We start from the raw sequence: 16876 nt of genomic DNA, 5'->3' as shown, positions 1-16876 counted from the left end.
CCTTCTTCTTTTGTTCTGCTTCCTTGAGCCCCAACTCATGCATTCTTATGGTGACTCTGCCATGTCACCATCCTTGTTCATTGCAATTTGTTTATTTTTTGAAAATATTCTCATTCTTCATCCCAATTATCACAAATTCTGAAACTCTGTCCTCATTATAACTAATTTATAGTTGTACAAATGTAAAAATATGAGAATCACCCGGAGGTCTCCTTTAAATTGCCAGCAAATGCGCCCGGTGCGCCCCTCCCCCCCCCCCCCCCTTAATATCCAAAGCGAAAAAAAAATATAGCTACAAACGGCCGCTTTTGGACTGTACAATGTCAACATTCATGATCGCGTTCATGATCTTCATTGTAAGAATTAAGACAAGAAGTTTCTCTAAATGATACCATTTTATAGGCAAAATTGTTCAATAATAATCTACATATATGTACTGCTACCTTAAACATGTTGGACTGTTTCAAGTCGATAGAACACGCAAAAAAAAATGAATCAAATGGCACCATCTACAACATCAATGTGCAAAAAGTTCTCACTGTGGGAAGGGCAAACCCCCCTCCCACACCCTCTCCCCTCATTCGCATCTCTCCGTCGCATCTAACCGCCCCCCCCCCCCCTCCTAAGATCAAATCCTGGCTACACCGGTGATAGGCCCCACTATTTAGTAGGCCTTAACAGTGATGTCGCACAGGCCAGGGAGGTGACGTGCACAGGCGGAGCAAGAGCTGAAATACCACGATGTAGTCATTCAATTATCTGTGAATGCTTCTTTTTCTTACTTGTTGTTTTTTTTATAGGAAAAAAATCCCAAATTTCGCTAAAAGTGTGCACCAGATCGCTGAATTTGAGGTCTGAAAATGCCAAATTTTCCTCGTGTGGGAGGGGGAAATTCCCCCTCCCACACCCTCCCCCCAAGGCCGCTCCGCTCCCTCGTACAGATATTCAAACTCAAAGTCCCTCCCCTTCCCCCAATCATTAAGACGGAACGATGCCCCTGTGATGATTGCTTCACTGACTTAAATCAAGAAAATTGAAGAATACAATAAATAGCTACAGGAAAATATCTACTACGTTATTCAAGAAATGGATATCCTTATTAGCATTTTATTGAATTTATTTGGGCATTATTCAGGGCTGCGCTACGTTTTTGAAAGGGGGGGGCAAAGTCAATCAAGGTCAGTCAAGAAGAAAGAACATCAAAAGACAAGAGAAACAACAACAAAAAAGTCTTCATACTTTTTAGGTCTGATTTACCGCCGAAAGTCGGCTGACAAGAAAAAACAAACAAGCAAAAACAAGAACAAAAATTCGTCATATTTTTGCTGCCACTTCCCTCCCACTTTGCATGGAAAAGAGTGGGACATTTGAACCCTGTAAAGTGTGTATGTGTGTGTGTGGGGGGCTGCGCCTGTCCGGTTATTGGCTTGTAATCGTGGTGATGGTGACTATCGCCAATCATCCCCCCCCCCCCCTCCCCACTCCCCAGTACGGATTTACGCCGTTGCCCCGAGGTCACTCTAAAACGAGTGAAAATGAACATTTTCACTCAAATTCACTCCAATTTCACTCTAAATTCACTCTTTTTTGTATTCACTCCTTTAAAGGGGAATACTAAAGAAATGGAATTATTAAGGAAGTGAAAGAGTGGGACAAATAGAACAATTTGTCGTTTACATCGTTTAAATGGCCTTTTTGAAGTGGAGTTGAGGATTTTGAAAATTTACACCTGTCACCCCTCTGAAATCTAGGTCACAGCGTAAAATTTCGAGGCTTTGCCGATGACGTCATGGGATGAAAGGAATCGCGCAAGGTCTCGAGCGCCGCAGGCCCCCGCGCGCATAATGCATGCATTGTATCATACAAGTTGTTGTAGATAGTATTTGCATACAAAGTTTAAAAGTTTGTTTTTCGATAATGCACGACATCGTACGTCAAGGCCATGCAGTCATGATCAGGATGATTTCTTGGTGGAATTTGAATGCGGGAGCGATACCTGAGTGATACAGTACACACTAGTGATGATAACGATTAAACTAGTGATGATGACCCTGGTGAAGTTGGAGAGATAGATGTTGCTGACGAGCCGCACGGCGGAGCGCAGGAGGGAGACGCTACGGGCGAGCTAGTGGGCAAGGCCCAGGGCGGTCCGGTTGAAGCGGACGGACTTTAATAGTGGAGATTGGCAGTACGAGCCCTTGCCACACGGCAGGCCAGGGGACAATGTTGGTGACGCAGGACTAATGCCAGGTAGACTTCAAAATTTAGATGGGTAAGAGTTTTTTTTTTTTTTTTTTTTATTCTGAACTGAAAATGAACCGAGCTTAGTGCTGACTTGATCTCGTACTTCAGAGCAGCAGTAGGCCTAACTGAACACAGCCCAGTCGCTGTAAGTAGCGCAGCGTCTGGTCGGACTACGTATTAGCAATCACATCACACTCACTCCTAACTATACACAGCCCAGTCGCTGTACGTAGGTACGTCGCGACAGGTATTCGCACAGCGTACTTACAGCGTCTGGTCGGGCTAACTCACTCCGTACTCCCGTTCACAGCTCATCAGCATTCTATCTAGCAAGAGTTAGGTACTGCACGATCCATTCATTGCTTCACCGAGTCCATCAAAGTTTTATCACTATCGATGAAAATCGCAGTGCTCTGCATCGTTTATTTTATCACCAGATAGGCCGGCCGGCCGAGTCAAGACTTTGACTTAGCCGATGCCCGCGCATTGATTGCGTGGTATCTAGCATTAGCGATCCACGTACGCCGAATGTTTCGCGAGTTTTTTTTTTTTTATTATTAATAAATCCGAATTCACTCGCCAGGATGGATGACGACCCCCCATTTTTTTTACATATTTTGAAAGCTGATGAGTTGTACATGTCATTCCATGGGTTGGCGATGCTGGAAAAATGATGAAAAGATATCATATTTCTTAATAAAATAAACAAAGTAAATTTTCAAAATGACGTCTTCAAATTTCAAGTTTACTCGAGCGTATCTCACTTATCCTTGGCCAATTTTCACCCAGATTTCAGTATGCTGTAGCTTATTTAATGCTCTATCAGTTTTAATCATCAATTTTTTCGCTGGATGAAGTCTTCACCTCGTAAAAAAAGATTGAATGTAACCTTGTCAAATTTGACCCATTTGCGAGTTATCTCTATAGGAGTACAGTTTTTCTGGAAATGAAAATTAACATGACTGTCTTTATCGAGCACTATCTCACTTGTCCTAATGTGAATTTCTCCCAGATTTTAATATGTTGTAGCTGAGACTTTGCGCTATCGGTAATGTGTCCTCTGTTTTTTTCATACGACGTCGAAATTACGTTGAAAAACTTCGCTTAAAATCAAAGCTTAGCTTCGATGTATTTTCATATTTCTTTCTTTTTGCAAATTTCTTTGCAATAACACGTGAAAGACAGTCCCTAGTACCCCAATATTTTGCACATGTTTAGTTTATGTGACGTACATTATTTTATAAGGTAACAACTACTTGATCGAACACCATCTTAGGTAGGTAAATTAGGGTCAAAGGTCATAAATGTATCATCCTGTATCTTGGTGAATACGTGTCCTATCTTTCCAATATTTTGCACACACAAAGACCACGTTACCAGGATCATTTCACAAAGTAACCACTTCTTTCTCAGATGCCATCTTGGCTGTGCAAAGTGGGGTCAATGGTCAAATTGGTTGTTTAAAATGTCGTCCATTCAGTGGCCATTTGTGCGTGGTGGAAAGTGCTTTTGTGTTGGACTTTTGATTCAGTGACCAAGATGCTGTGCATGTCGGCATGTCAAGTTCTTCTTTGTTATGAAGACATTCATTTGCTTCACGTACTTCATGTACATAAAACATAACAGAGTTTAAATACAAGGAAAATATGAGAAAGAATTAACTGGCCTTTTAACCCTCGCCCTGTCACACTTTACCTGCAGATAATGTGATTTTGTAGTCACAACCAAAAACTGGGGAAATGATTGGGAATACACAGGAATTCTGTAAAAATATTTCTTTTCTAACCAAATTCGTTTCTACTCATTAACAGTCATCATAATTCTAACCTGTCCGGCATCAGTAGATAGCATACAGTTCCCGCGGTGTAAATTCCGTAATTATAGCTATAAACATTGTGTCATATCATTAAGCAACACACCATAGACTTATTAGCCGTGCAAATGATAACACTTTACCGGCACCCTCGTATAATGTACGAAAAAATTTCTGAAATTGCAAAAAATAACCGAGATGATAAGACGAGACCACGAACATGGCCCTCATGAGGCAAAGTTCATTGACCCTTTGATACCTTCGTAATGTCAAATCTAATAAATATGCAATATGCCAAATTCAATATTTAGAACTAATAGGCATCTTCATGAATGAGATACCTATGGTGAGATTTTTACGATCACATTCGACACTTGGAAAATCATTAAGAGTACACCACGTAGGGTGGTATGAGTTTATTTCTCATCAGGCATAGAACTTTGACATTATAATATCCAGAACCTTGTTGGACCTTATCAATGTTCGATATTAACCGGCACCTAACTGCGAAGCCCCAACGTGCAGCGTTGGGGCTGTGCCGTTTTCGCATTCAGATCGAGGAGTTGTACAAACGGTGCCGTTTCGGCGCTAACAAAAACTACTAGGAATACTTACATGGGTCGATTAAACCTAAATGATTAATTTCGGCGACTGTTTGATGCATTTCATCGCTTATGATGCAGAAAATGTTGTCTTATAACGCGAATATCTTCAGCTCACCGATGCTCACTGAAACTCACAATCACTCGCACAGGCGCACAGCATGCATGCAGTGCAGTGCATTGACAGCATGCGTAATGCGTACTAATGGATATAGCAGCAAGTCTCTCCACTGTTGCACTAGGGCAGGCCGATTATTACTCCTAAAAAATGTAGAAAATTTTGCAGTTTCTAGATAAATGGGTGAGAAAAACCAAGTCGAAAAAGAAATGTATATTTCATTTTTTATTGTCACTGTGTTTATGACTGAGATTTAGCCGTGCTTTATTTGTGAAGTCGCCGTGAATGTGGCAATGGAGTTATTCGTGATTTTTGCTCCCGCTCAGCTGCGAGGTACTCTCTAAAAAAATCGAGTGAAAATTGTCACTCTAAAAAGAGTGAATACAAAAAAGATTGAATTTCGAGTGAAATGGGAGTGAATTTTGAGTGAAAATGCTCATTTTCACTCATTTTGGAGTGACGACAGGGATCACTCGAAGATTTTGGAGTGATCCCTGACGTCACTCCAAAATGAGTGAAAATGAACATTTTCACTTCAAATTCACTCCAATTTCACTCGAAATTCACTCTTTTTTGTATTCACTCTTTCAGAGTGAATATTTTCACTCGATTTTTTTTAGAGAGTAGCCGCCAGGACCGCGCCTTGCGGCGCGGTCTCCGGGGCTAACCGGCACCATACTTAAATCATTCATGACTCAATGTGTTGAAGATTACTACAAATTCAGAATATCATCGTGAGTCTGGTGATTTAGTTCAGTCGCTAGTGCGTCTGCCTTCGACCGAAACAACCCGGCTTCGGTACCCGAGTCTCACTGAGCAATGCTGTATCTAATCATAAAGTCCCCTCTATGGCAAGAGGCAAAACACTCTGTCCCTCAGATAAGAAACACAATTGAGGTCCCGTGTGTGAGAGAGTCACAATTCATGCACGTAAAAGATCCCGCTTCATGCATTCACCGCAAAAAGCAGGGAATTAAAACCGGGGAAATGGTTCACCTCACATCCAACTGGACCCCATTGAAGACACAGCTAATATCCCTAAAGCTGATATGGTGTATCCAGCCATCTTCTCAGATGGAAATTAAACAAACAACAGTTTTATGGTGGGCAGATAAGACCTTCTGCATTATCATCACTTGATATTGAAAACTCTGTAATATGTAGACAGCAAAATAATATGATCTTCTTTATATCTCAGTATTCATCACTAGAAGTCTAATTCTACTAGTATCAGATCTGTTTACTGTCACCGCATCATAAAGATGTGTTCCATCTTTCATGATACTTAGCCTACACTCAACAGAGCTGATTGCACAGTTTCTTTTAGTGCCTCGTGGGTATTCCAGTCATCATGCCGGTTTGTGATACAACTTTTTTAATAGGTTTTTTACGTATCCTTTGCCGTCAAACTATTAAAAAAAAAACACTACTGAAGAAAAGATATGACTGACTGCATGATATTTTGATTTTTGATTTTGATTTTGATTTTTGACTTCCACCATTAAATACAAATAGTGTTATAAGAAGGTATATCCGCTGGTTTCCTTTGACTGAATTTTCCTGGTGTTCTCGTACCAATTCAGTTTGTAGTTTATAATTATACCAAGGTTTTATATTCCGAACCAGGTTTATTACATCACTTCCATTGGATCAACGAAAAAATGGGGTGTTCCCTTTTTTCCAGCTCTGAGAAAAAAAAAAATCATCTCTTTTGTTTTCCTAGGTTCACAATCAGTTATAAAAGTTGACACCACTTTACACAATTTTCAACACACCTCCTGCAGTTTGTCTCACCATCTATGTTTCGAATATTAAAAATAATACATGTACCATCTGCATAATGTTTATAATACGGCAAGATGAGATTACTTGGCTTTCACTTGTTAAAGGGATAGTACAGTATTGGTGGAGATGAGAATTGAGCTTTTAACTTTTTGCGAGATACCAAGAAAACACTTATGATATAGTACAGAGCATACCATTTTAAGAGGAATTCAAAGTTTATTTGATGAAAATCGGGTTTGGAATGACTGAAACATCCAAAAACAAAGTAAAACAAAGCGATCGTAATAAAGTGTGGGTCCCACACTTTATTAGAATTGCCCTTTTTTTGGATATCTCAGTCGTTTCAAAATCAATTTTCATCAAATAAATGTTGAATTCCTCATAGAATTACATGCTCTTTCATATTTCATGAGAGGTTTCTCATTATCTCACCGAAAAATGTTAGAAACCTTAAATTAGGTCTCAACCAAAACTGTACGATCCCTTTAACAGAGTGAAGGAAATGGGATTAACAATTCACGTAGCCATGTGGTGCAACAACGCTCAGCGTTCGCCATCCCAACTCTTTTATCGTAAGGCAATCTTTCAATCTCAGGAGTCTAGATGGCGCCCTGTTACTAATCCCCCGTGTTTTATTTGCTTCGTGAATAGACTCCACAAATTCATCAAAGTGAATGCCAAGAACAGACAGTTTGAAAAAGAGAAGGACACACCGAGGATCTCGAAATGCTTTTCAAGCTCGGTGACAGTAATAGTTCACATTTTAGTATTTCTTTTTTCTTATTTGGCACCATTACATCATCTGGTCTTATCTTCTATCCGTTCTCCGTTTCTTTTTCACAAACACTGATTACTCGAGGCTTACAGCCAAACAAGCTTGCTTTCATGTAGGTCCCGTCATACTTTTCTTTGATTAACCCCATCTCGATTTCGATTTTGACCAGTTATCATTACATATAATTACTGTGTTATCACCATGTATATTGTTTGTGTTTTTCATATTGTTTACAAGGTGAAAAACTTGTTTGATTTCTGTTATAATGTCCACAAATGAGAAGTACGGAAATAAATGAATTGAAATTGAAAAAAAAAAAAATGTGGGTTCGGAGAAAACATCCCCAGACAGGGAAACAAGCGAGCATGAGGACGAATTCTTGAGGCAAGCTGACAACATGGAGACGGAGAACAAAAGCAGGGAGAGGCTGACGGAACCGCAACCGGGTGGCTCTGGTGGACGTACCCCAGTGATGGGAGTAGTAGACGACACTGACCGTGGTGAGCATGCAGGTAAGAAGAGGAAAGTGAATGGTGACGAAAAGCTTGCAAAGGCAAGTACACCGGTTCCAGATGACTTACTGGTGAAACTCATAGACAGAATCGAGCAAATGAATTCAAACATCAATGATATGTAAACAAGAATAGAAAGAGCCCTGACCAAAATCTATAGCAATAAAACAGAGATAGACAATGTGAAAGAGAAGCAGGAGGGGGTAAAGTTTGAAATGGATTCTCTGAAAGAGAAGCTCCGTGCTCAAGAAGAAGAAAACTAGAGAGGGGCCGTCAAAGGCGGCAGACCCACGCCTTAAAGGGTGTGTACAGTTCTGGTCGAGGTGAGGATTTAGCTTTTAATGTTTAGCGAGATATTCAGAAACCACTCTATGAGATGTCAAAGAGCATGCAATTCTAAAGGGCATCAAAAGTTTATTTGATGGAAATCGGTTTTGAAATGGCTGAGATATCCAAAAACAAGGTGAAACAAAGAGATCCTAATAAAGTTGTGGCCTGTCGCCTTTTATTATTATCACTTCTTTGGATATCTCAGCCATTTCAAAACCAATTTTCATCAAATAAACGTTGAATCCTTCTTGAAATTACACGCTCTTTCATATTTCATAAGGGGTTTCTCATTATCTCACTTAGGAATGTTCAAAACACGAATCCCCACCTCAACCAGTACTGTACAGCCCCTTTAAGTACAAAGTCGGGGTAAACATAATGTGCATTCGGTCATCTACCAGAATTCGGTCACTTAATTGCCAGTGTGCTTTATCACCAGCCAGTGAGTTTTATACCAAAGATCGTACACTTCAGTGTACGATCTTTGGTTCTGCAGTCGCATCACACGCAAATCACATAATTTCACATACGGTCCCACTCATTCACAACAGGAAAGTCCTTTAGTCTCCTCCCAAAATCCATCGAAAATCCCAAATTCCACCGTCAAGTGCAGAATTGCAACTTTTCCAAGCGCGCGCGAATTAAGTCCAGTTTTAAGAGTATTGTTTACGCGACGGGTCGCCGAAAAACGCTAAAAATCGAGAAATACGCCGTTTTCTTGCGGGATATTTTGATTATAGCAAGCCGAGAGTGTGATGATATCAAAGGTCGTATGAGTGTACGATCTTTGATGGTATCCACAAAAGCGCAAAAGAAAAACAAAATTTACGTACCCCCTAGGCAATAAGCCAGTTCGTAATTAGCTCATGTACACATTGGTGCAAATGACCTTTCTTTTTTCTCAGTGGGTTAGACACTTCACTCGTTTTCAAAGCGGCATAATGCATAAGCTTACCCGACGTTACAATTTATGGAATTCATGTGCAAACAAAGAATGAACCTGAGTTTAGATCAGGTGATCTGAATACCTCAGCAGTTGACAATTTTGCCGGCATCCATTTCCTTGTTTTGTATTGAATGCAATAACAGCATGCTTCCTTTTATATTCCAAAATACCATTCTTGCTGTCAGGTGGATGTGCTGGCAAGCACCATTTAGATAAGGATCACATGAATAATCATTCCATCACAGATGCTTATCTCAGTGAATTTACAAACCAAAATGCTTGTTGGTACAAATGACCTTTTTCTGCTCATGCGCAAAGTGGAATTACGAAATGGTCTATTACCCCTATGATTAGTGTCTACGGGAATTATTCAATGCAAGGGTTGAATGTAAATTTCTACTGCACCAGTATGCGGTCACCAACGAGCGCCGCAACGTCCCCGATGCAATTTTGCACCAGCAGTGTAGAGCGCGATGCATTTTCAGCGGCCTTGCACACGCATTGACATTGAGCGCGCATATCGTGCAGTGTGACTGTGACCGAGCAAATGCTCCTCCAACGAAAAAAAACAAACAAAACAATCAATGTTGAAAAAAATCATCAAAATACGGGCCAGTTTGTGACGACGGAGAACGAACTTTCATAAATCTAGAAGGACATAGTCCCTCAAACAGGCCTAAACGTAAATTTCGGAATTCTTACGAACATTTGAGCAGCGAAGTCGGATCGTTTGGGAGTTTATGTTTTCGTATGGTAGCGGAAAATCGCAAAGTGAGAAACGGGAAATTTTCGGAGTGGTCACTATACCATAGGGTCAAAACTTCAAGGTCACACAGAATTTGCAAGGGTCAACCGATTATCACCAAAATCTAATCGATTCTTTCCTGCTATTATCCAAACATCCCCTGAACATTTCGTGCAAATCCGTTTACCCATTCTCTTGTTATCTTATACACAAACAAACAAACAAACAATAAACAAACAAACAAACATACGGAACCCTTTACATAACCCCCTGCCGATTTTCATCGGCGTGGGTAATGAGAAGCTTCGTGACATCCTGATTGATTTGGCAGCAAGAGAAATGAGAAATACGCCTGTGTTCCAGGGTTTCCCAGAAGGAGTGGAAAACAATAACTGTGAAAAATTCATCAAATCGTTTGCCAGCTCTCACCTGCAAATAGAGGATGACATAATCATAGAAAGAGCACACCGCAGTGGAAATGCCTCATCAAAACTCATCCCACCCAAGCCAAGACCGATCATTTTAGCTTTCAATCGGTACCAAACCAATGTATGATCTTGACCAACGCCCGCCGATTCCTGAAGGGAAAAACTTATTTATAAGAGAATGACTAATTTTCTGAAACAATATAAAATATTTTCAAATTCTCAGTTTGGTTTTCGTGAGAAGCACAGTACCAGTCATGCTCTCTTAAGTTTTGTTGAACGAGTGGCTCGTGCAATTGATGACCACTCTCATTTGATCAGCATTTTCTTGGACTTCTCCAAGGCCTTCGATACAATTAATCATGATATATTGCTTTACAAGTTATCACATTATGGAATACGTGGGAAGGCCTTGGAGTGGTTCAAGAGTTATTTATCCAATAGAAGACAGTTTGTTACAATCAAAAATGATAACTCGGTGATTAGAGAAGTTAAATGTGGGGTTCCTCAGGGAAGTCTGTTAGGGCCATTGTTATTCATTATTTATATCAATGATTTCTGTCAAGTATCTGAAGCTCTTTCTTTCATTCATTTTGCTGACGATACTAATGTATTTCTAGTTCATAGCGATATTGATGTTCTTGTATGAAAAGTTAATAGCGAGTTGAAGAAAGTAACAAATTGGGTCAGAGCTAATAAGCTCTCTTTGAATGTTCAGAAAACGAAATATATGCTTTTTAGTAATACTGTTGGCACTTTAAGTACTGACATAGTTTTGGATGACACTTCTTTGGAAAGAATTTCACATTTTAAATTCCTTGGGGTTATTTTAGATGAAAAACTTTCTTGGAAATTACATATCGATTATATTTGTAATATAATTTCACGTAATATAGGAGTTATTAATAGACTAAAATTGTGTTTACCTAAAAAATCACTACTTATGTTATAATCCTCATTGATATTGCCTTACCTTAATTATGGACTTTTAGTCTGGGGCAATCTGTTGGATAGAGTGTTCCTTTTGCAAAAGAAAGCTCTTCGTGTCATTTGTTATTCTCCCATACGTTCTCATACAGATGCACTGTTTGCCTCTAATAAGTTGTTAAAATTTAGAGATTTGTTTTTATTCAGTTTAGGTCAATTTATGTATATGTACAACAATAACCTTCTTCCTGATGTTTTCCATTCCATGTTCCTAAAAAATCAGTCATTTCATGAATATCCAACTCGACGCTCTAACGAATATCATTTACCTCTTTTCCGTACGATTTTAGCAAAAACACATTTGTTTACACTGGCCCGAGCTATTGGAATTCCATGCATCCTGATATTAAAAATGCCCCCTCAATATATTCATTTAAGAGGAAATTGAAAGTTTCTTTGTTGCAACCTTATTCTACTGAATAGAATTAACCAGCTGTTATAACTTCTTTTCAAAGAACCTACGTTTTCACATATTGATTGCCAAGTATACTTTAGCTCTTGTATACTACATTTATATAATGCTACGATATTTCTCCGATCATAGGCATGTCTATTGCCCTGTTCTTTCTTGCGTCACTTTTTCTCACCTTCTCGACATACTTCTTACGAGATCGCTGTCTGTAGAACGTTTTTGTCTGTTCTGTTCTTTTCTATTATGTTAGCTTTGCCTCATTTTGTCACGTCTCATAGTCAACTCTCCATTGTATTGTTACGCCTACTCCAGTCTCATTTCATGTTTATTTGTTTGTATATCTGTCTGCTTTTGTTGATCTATCTTTCTAGTGGGCTTCCAGACTATTACTTTTTTTCTCAACTGATGTTTTTCCTCTGAGGGGCCCACAATCTACAAGCTTTGTCTTTTTAGTGGGTCCCTCCATTTTTCGAATTTTGCATACTGTATAATTACTTCTAGTCACTTGAGTTATATGATAGTGTATAATTATTATAAGGTGGTACAATCATTGTATATACATTCTTTCATGTTATACTTTACGCACTTTAATTTCTGTTATCAAAAAAGTGATGTTCATATCTTTTTGTCGAAAAATGAAATAAAACATTGAATTGAATTAAAGGTAAGCCGTTTGAGCATAATGGAGAACACAAGATCTACGTAGACGAGATGCTGCCACGGGAAATCTGGGAACAGAGGAAAAAACTGATCCACATCAAGAGAAAGCTGAAAGAGGAGAATGCAAATAGAATGGAGTACTTTAAGTACCCGGCTCGACTCTTTTACAAGGATGGGAAGAATGAAAAGGAGAGAGAGCACAACGTGGAATGAACACAGAACACAATTTGGAGGAAACAAGAAAAGAATAAATGTATAAGAGAGCTTAGATAGGTGTATAAGAAAAAAAATAAGAGCATTCTAGAAAAAAAGTAAGAAAACGAAGCAGGACGCCAATGGGTTCCCTTGAGAACGCGAAGCTGGAGTCAACCTTTGTTATAATATTCTTTATTTTGTTGTTTTAACCTTAATAGTTTGTTTGTTGGACCTGAAAATATGGTGGCATACTGGAAGAACATTCTCTTTCATAATGGATTCAAAATTGATGACGCATAATGTTAATGGACTGGGGGACTTTAAAGCATGAAATTATCTTTTAATTTTATGCTGAAACAAAAGAAATAGATTCTTTTACAAGAAACACACTCTACAGAAAAAGATGAATCGATTTGGAGAAACCAAGTAAGATCAGAAACCATTTATAGCCATGGGACCTCTATGAGTATAGGGGTGTGCATGATAGTTAAAAAGATACTTGATGTTAAGGTGCTGGATTCAGTAAAAGATGATAATGGACGTTTTTTAATTGTAAAAGTAGAAGTTAATGAAAACAAAATTATGCAATATGTAATGTGTATGCACCAAATAGTGAAAAAGAGCAGGTAGATTTTTTTTTAACAAAGTGGAACTTACCCTCCAAGAGTATGTTAATGTTAGGGACAAATTCATTGCTGGTGGTGACTTTAATCTGATCCAAAATTTGAGCTTGGATAGAGCAGGTGGATCAATAAAATCTGCTTGGAACCATTCTGTGAATTGCATTGAACACATCAAGATGTTTGTTTTTTTTTTTTTTTTTTTTTTTTTTTTTTTGGAGTGGTAGATATACGAAAAGCCAGAAATCCAGATAAAAGTTTCACATGGAGTAGGCAAAACCGTTTGGTACAATCTAGATTGGACTTCTGGTCAATCCATGAATCTTTGCAGGAGACAGTAAGTGAAAATGATATTATACCTTGTGTTTTATCTGACCATAATTAAGTTCCTAGCGCATGTACACATGATCTGTACATACATGACATAAACTAAATTGGTCACACAGAGCTTGATTCTGCATGCAGCTTAATTCTGCCTAACATGAACACAGCGTATTTGTTCAAATGTTTGGAATGTATAGTTTGCATATTAAGGTCCTTCTTATTGGGACCTTAACAACAGCTTAATGAATGATAAAGAATATGTTGAAACCGTGACTAGTAATTATAATGATTGGATTGAGAAATTTCCGAATAAGAGTGACAAAAATGGACTGTGTGATTGGTTAAAATCTAAACAATCAGAGCATTTTCTAAACCTTTTTGTAAGAAAAGGAAAAGTAAACGTGAGGAAGAAAGAAAGGAATTAGAAAAGGAATTGAAAAGAATTGATGAAGTAGAAAATAAGGGTGAAGACCTCATGAGAAAGAAAAGGGATATAGAACATGAGTTGTTCAAAATTTTTGATTATTTTACAGATGGAGCCATATTGAGTTCAAGATGTACATGGTATGAGAAAGGAGAGAAAAGCACTAAAAAATTGTCATGGACAAAGGACACTCAGTGAATTCGAGTAATGATGTATTGTTATCGGATACTGGGCATATTGAAAAACAAAAGGAAATAGAAAAATGTGTTAAAAAAAGCATAACAAAAGTTGTTTGAGAATAAAGACACTGAGGGAAATGAAGAATGTAAAGAATACATTGGTCAGAGTATATGTTAAGCAACTTTTAGAAGAAGAAAAGGATACCTTCGAAGGGGAAATCACACGCCCAGAAGCTAAGACAGAAATGTTAAATGTGCCTACAAATAAAACACCGGGTAGTGACGGGTTAACGATAGAGTTTTATGAGAAATTTCGGCCCTTGATATCAAAACAACTTGTTGATTCTTATAATTTTGCATATGAGACAAATATCTGCTTCACAAAGACAAGGTACTAAACTCAAACCTAAATCAAACAAAGATAAAGCTTAATTGGCGCCCAATTACTTTTCTAAAGGCTGACATTTATATACTTTCAAAATGCTTAGCCAAAAGAGCAGCTAGAGTGATTGGTAAGTTAATGGGCAGCCAACAAACTGTTTTCATTAGACTTATATCCGATCTGATGCATTATGCAAAGGTAGAAGATTTGACAGAAACAATTTTAGCCTTTGACTTGACAAAAGCATTTGACTCACTAAGTCACATGTTCATTTTTAAGTGTTTGAAAGAGTTCAATTTTGGTCCATCTTTCATACAGTGGGTTAGAACTCCGCACTAATATCAGCAGCTGTATATTGGTAAGTGGATTCACTACTGGATAATTTCCGGTGGCCAGAGGAGTCCGTCAAGGTGATCCTCTAGCACCTTTGCTGTTTATTTTAGGTTTGGGTTTTTTCTTTTTCTTTTGAGGTTAAACAGCAATCAGGGGTTTGAACTGGATGGAAAACGTATAAAATACACAGCATATGCAGACGATATATCCTGTTTTTGTAGGAATTTAGAGTCTGTGGAAAAGATAACTCTCTGAAGAATTTTCAAGAATATCAGGCCTTCATTTGAATAAAACAAAAACAGAAGCCATGTAGATTTGGAGAAATAGACAAGAAGGGGACAATACTCCAAACTCAATCAAAGTGTTTGGAACAACCAATTTATTCCCATGGACAATAAACAATTTTATTGCAAGGCCTTACATTAGGCTGGGCTATGCTACGTTCATCACATTTTGGTGTGTGTGTGGGGGGGGGGGGTATTTGTGAAGGTTGACTATTGGAGAGAAAGAGGGTACCAAATAAATATCATATGAAGTACTTAACCATAGTGTCGGCAGTGAGTCAGAAATGGGGAAGTACATTTAATCAGACAGTTGTACAAATGACTTTAGATAATAATGATTATATGAGAAAGAACAGTTCAATTTAATGTTAACGTGACGTGACGCGGACAAAATGACAATGTCTATTGTGCTCACACATGTCATTTAATATTTAGCAGGCAAAATGTTTCACTGAGCAGCGGCTGCAATTTCTTTCGTTCTGAAGGCGATCGCCGATTGGATCAAAAGAGGACGCCAACGGTTTCGAACATACGGGGGGGGGGGCGCAAAAAAAAACAAATCAAAAAAGATAAGAACAAAACGTAATGATGACGCGGAAATATACAAATTTCGGCTTCAGTTTGTTGGTATAAATCGTTATCTATAAGGTCGTCACTATCGATATCTTGATTAGAATTGATTAATAAGCAAAAATGACAAGAATTCCATGTTTTGTAAGCTGAAATACAAAAATTTTCGGCTCGCTCGCTGCGCTCGCTCGCCAAAATTTATCAAAAGAGAGATAAGAACAAAACGTGATGATGACGCAGAAATATACAAATTTCGGCTCACTGGCGCGCACTAATTTAGAGTGTTTTTTTAAAGTCCTCAGTTTTTTGGTATAAATCGTTATCTATAAGGCCGTCACTATATCTTGATTAGAATTGTAAGATTTGATAAGCAAAAAATGGCAAGAATTCCATGTTTTGTAAGCTGAAATACAAAAATTTTCGGCTCGCTCGCCAAAATTTATCAAAATTCGCTACATTTAAATCACCCTCAAAAGACCCCTTTTAAGTGCTTTAAAAAATGCATATCATGTAAACTTTGTTTAAAGTCCCTACCGGGATGGGGTTGGGGTTGAACACTTTTTCAGAAATTAGGGGCGCAATTTTCGCGCTTGCCCCGGGCGCCGTTTCCCCTAGATACGCCACTGCATGGACATCATCCCCGAACCACTTCTCATACTACAACCACCCAGTATACGTCACAACCTGCTACGTCCCTTGTGGAGCCGGGAAATGTGCAAACATGACCCTGGGAAATTTGCAAAAGTTCAATTTTGCCGGGAAATGTGCAAATCATTTAACTTTAGCGATACTGTGTATAAAGACGGTAGATAAACTCATGTCAGAACTGCGCATGAACCTCCATCATTATTATTTTATTGATAAGATCATTGACAGATTTTCAACAAAATTGAAAGGTAGCACTATTATGGCAATGGGATCTCAGTTTGTTTAAGTTAGTCATACCCCCCCCCCCCAAAAAAAAAGAAAAAAAAAAGAAAAAAGGAGGGGACGTCAAGGTCCCAGAAATACGATTTATCAATGTTTTTCTTATATCATTCTATAACCAAATAAGATAGAGCCTGGTTGGTGCTATCAAGACATTGATGACTGTAGTTCAAGTTTAATGGCAGATCCAGGGATGCAGGGTACGGGGCCATGTGGGGGGGGGGGGGTAGTTGAAGCCTCAGAGTCCCTAAACTAGTGCTATGAAGAGTTTAATGACTGAAATT

General features: G+C 38.5%; 1 pseudogene; it reads left to right on the top strand.

The window, feature by feature from the left end:
* The first annotated feature begins 7734 nt into the window (after positions 1 to 7734).
* On the top strand, positions 7735 to 12567 carry LOC139745426 (uncharacterized; annotated as a pseudogene).
* Positions 12568 to 16876: the final 4309 nt, after the last annotated feature.

Source organism: Diadema antillarum, unplaced genomic scaffold (assembly GCF_040938485.1).
Source record: "Diadema antillarum isolate AM-2024a unplaced genomic scaffold, OU_Dant_1.0 seq00001265_RagTag, whole genome shotgun sequence".
NCBI lineage: Eukaryota > Metazoa > Echinodermata > Echinoidea > Diadematoida > Diadematidae > Diadema > Diadema antillarum.
Note: the sequence above shows the minus strand (reverse complement) of the source record. Positions and strands in the feature narration are given on the sequence as shown.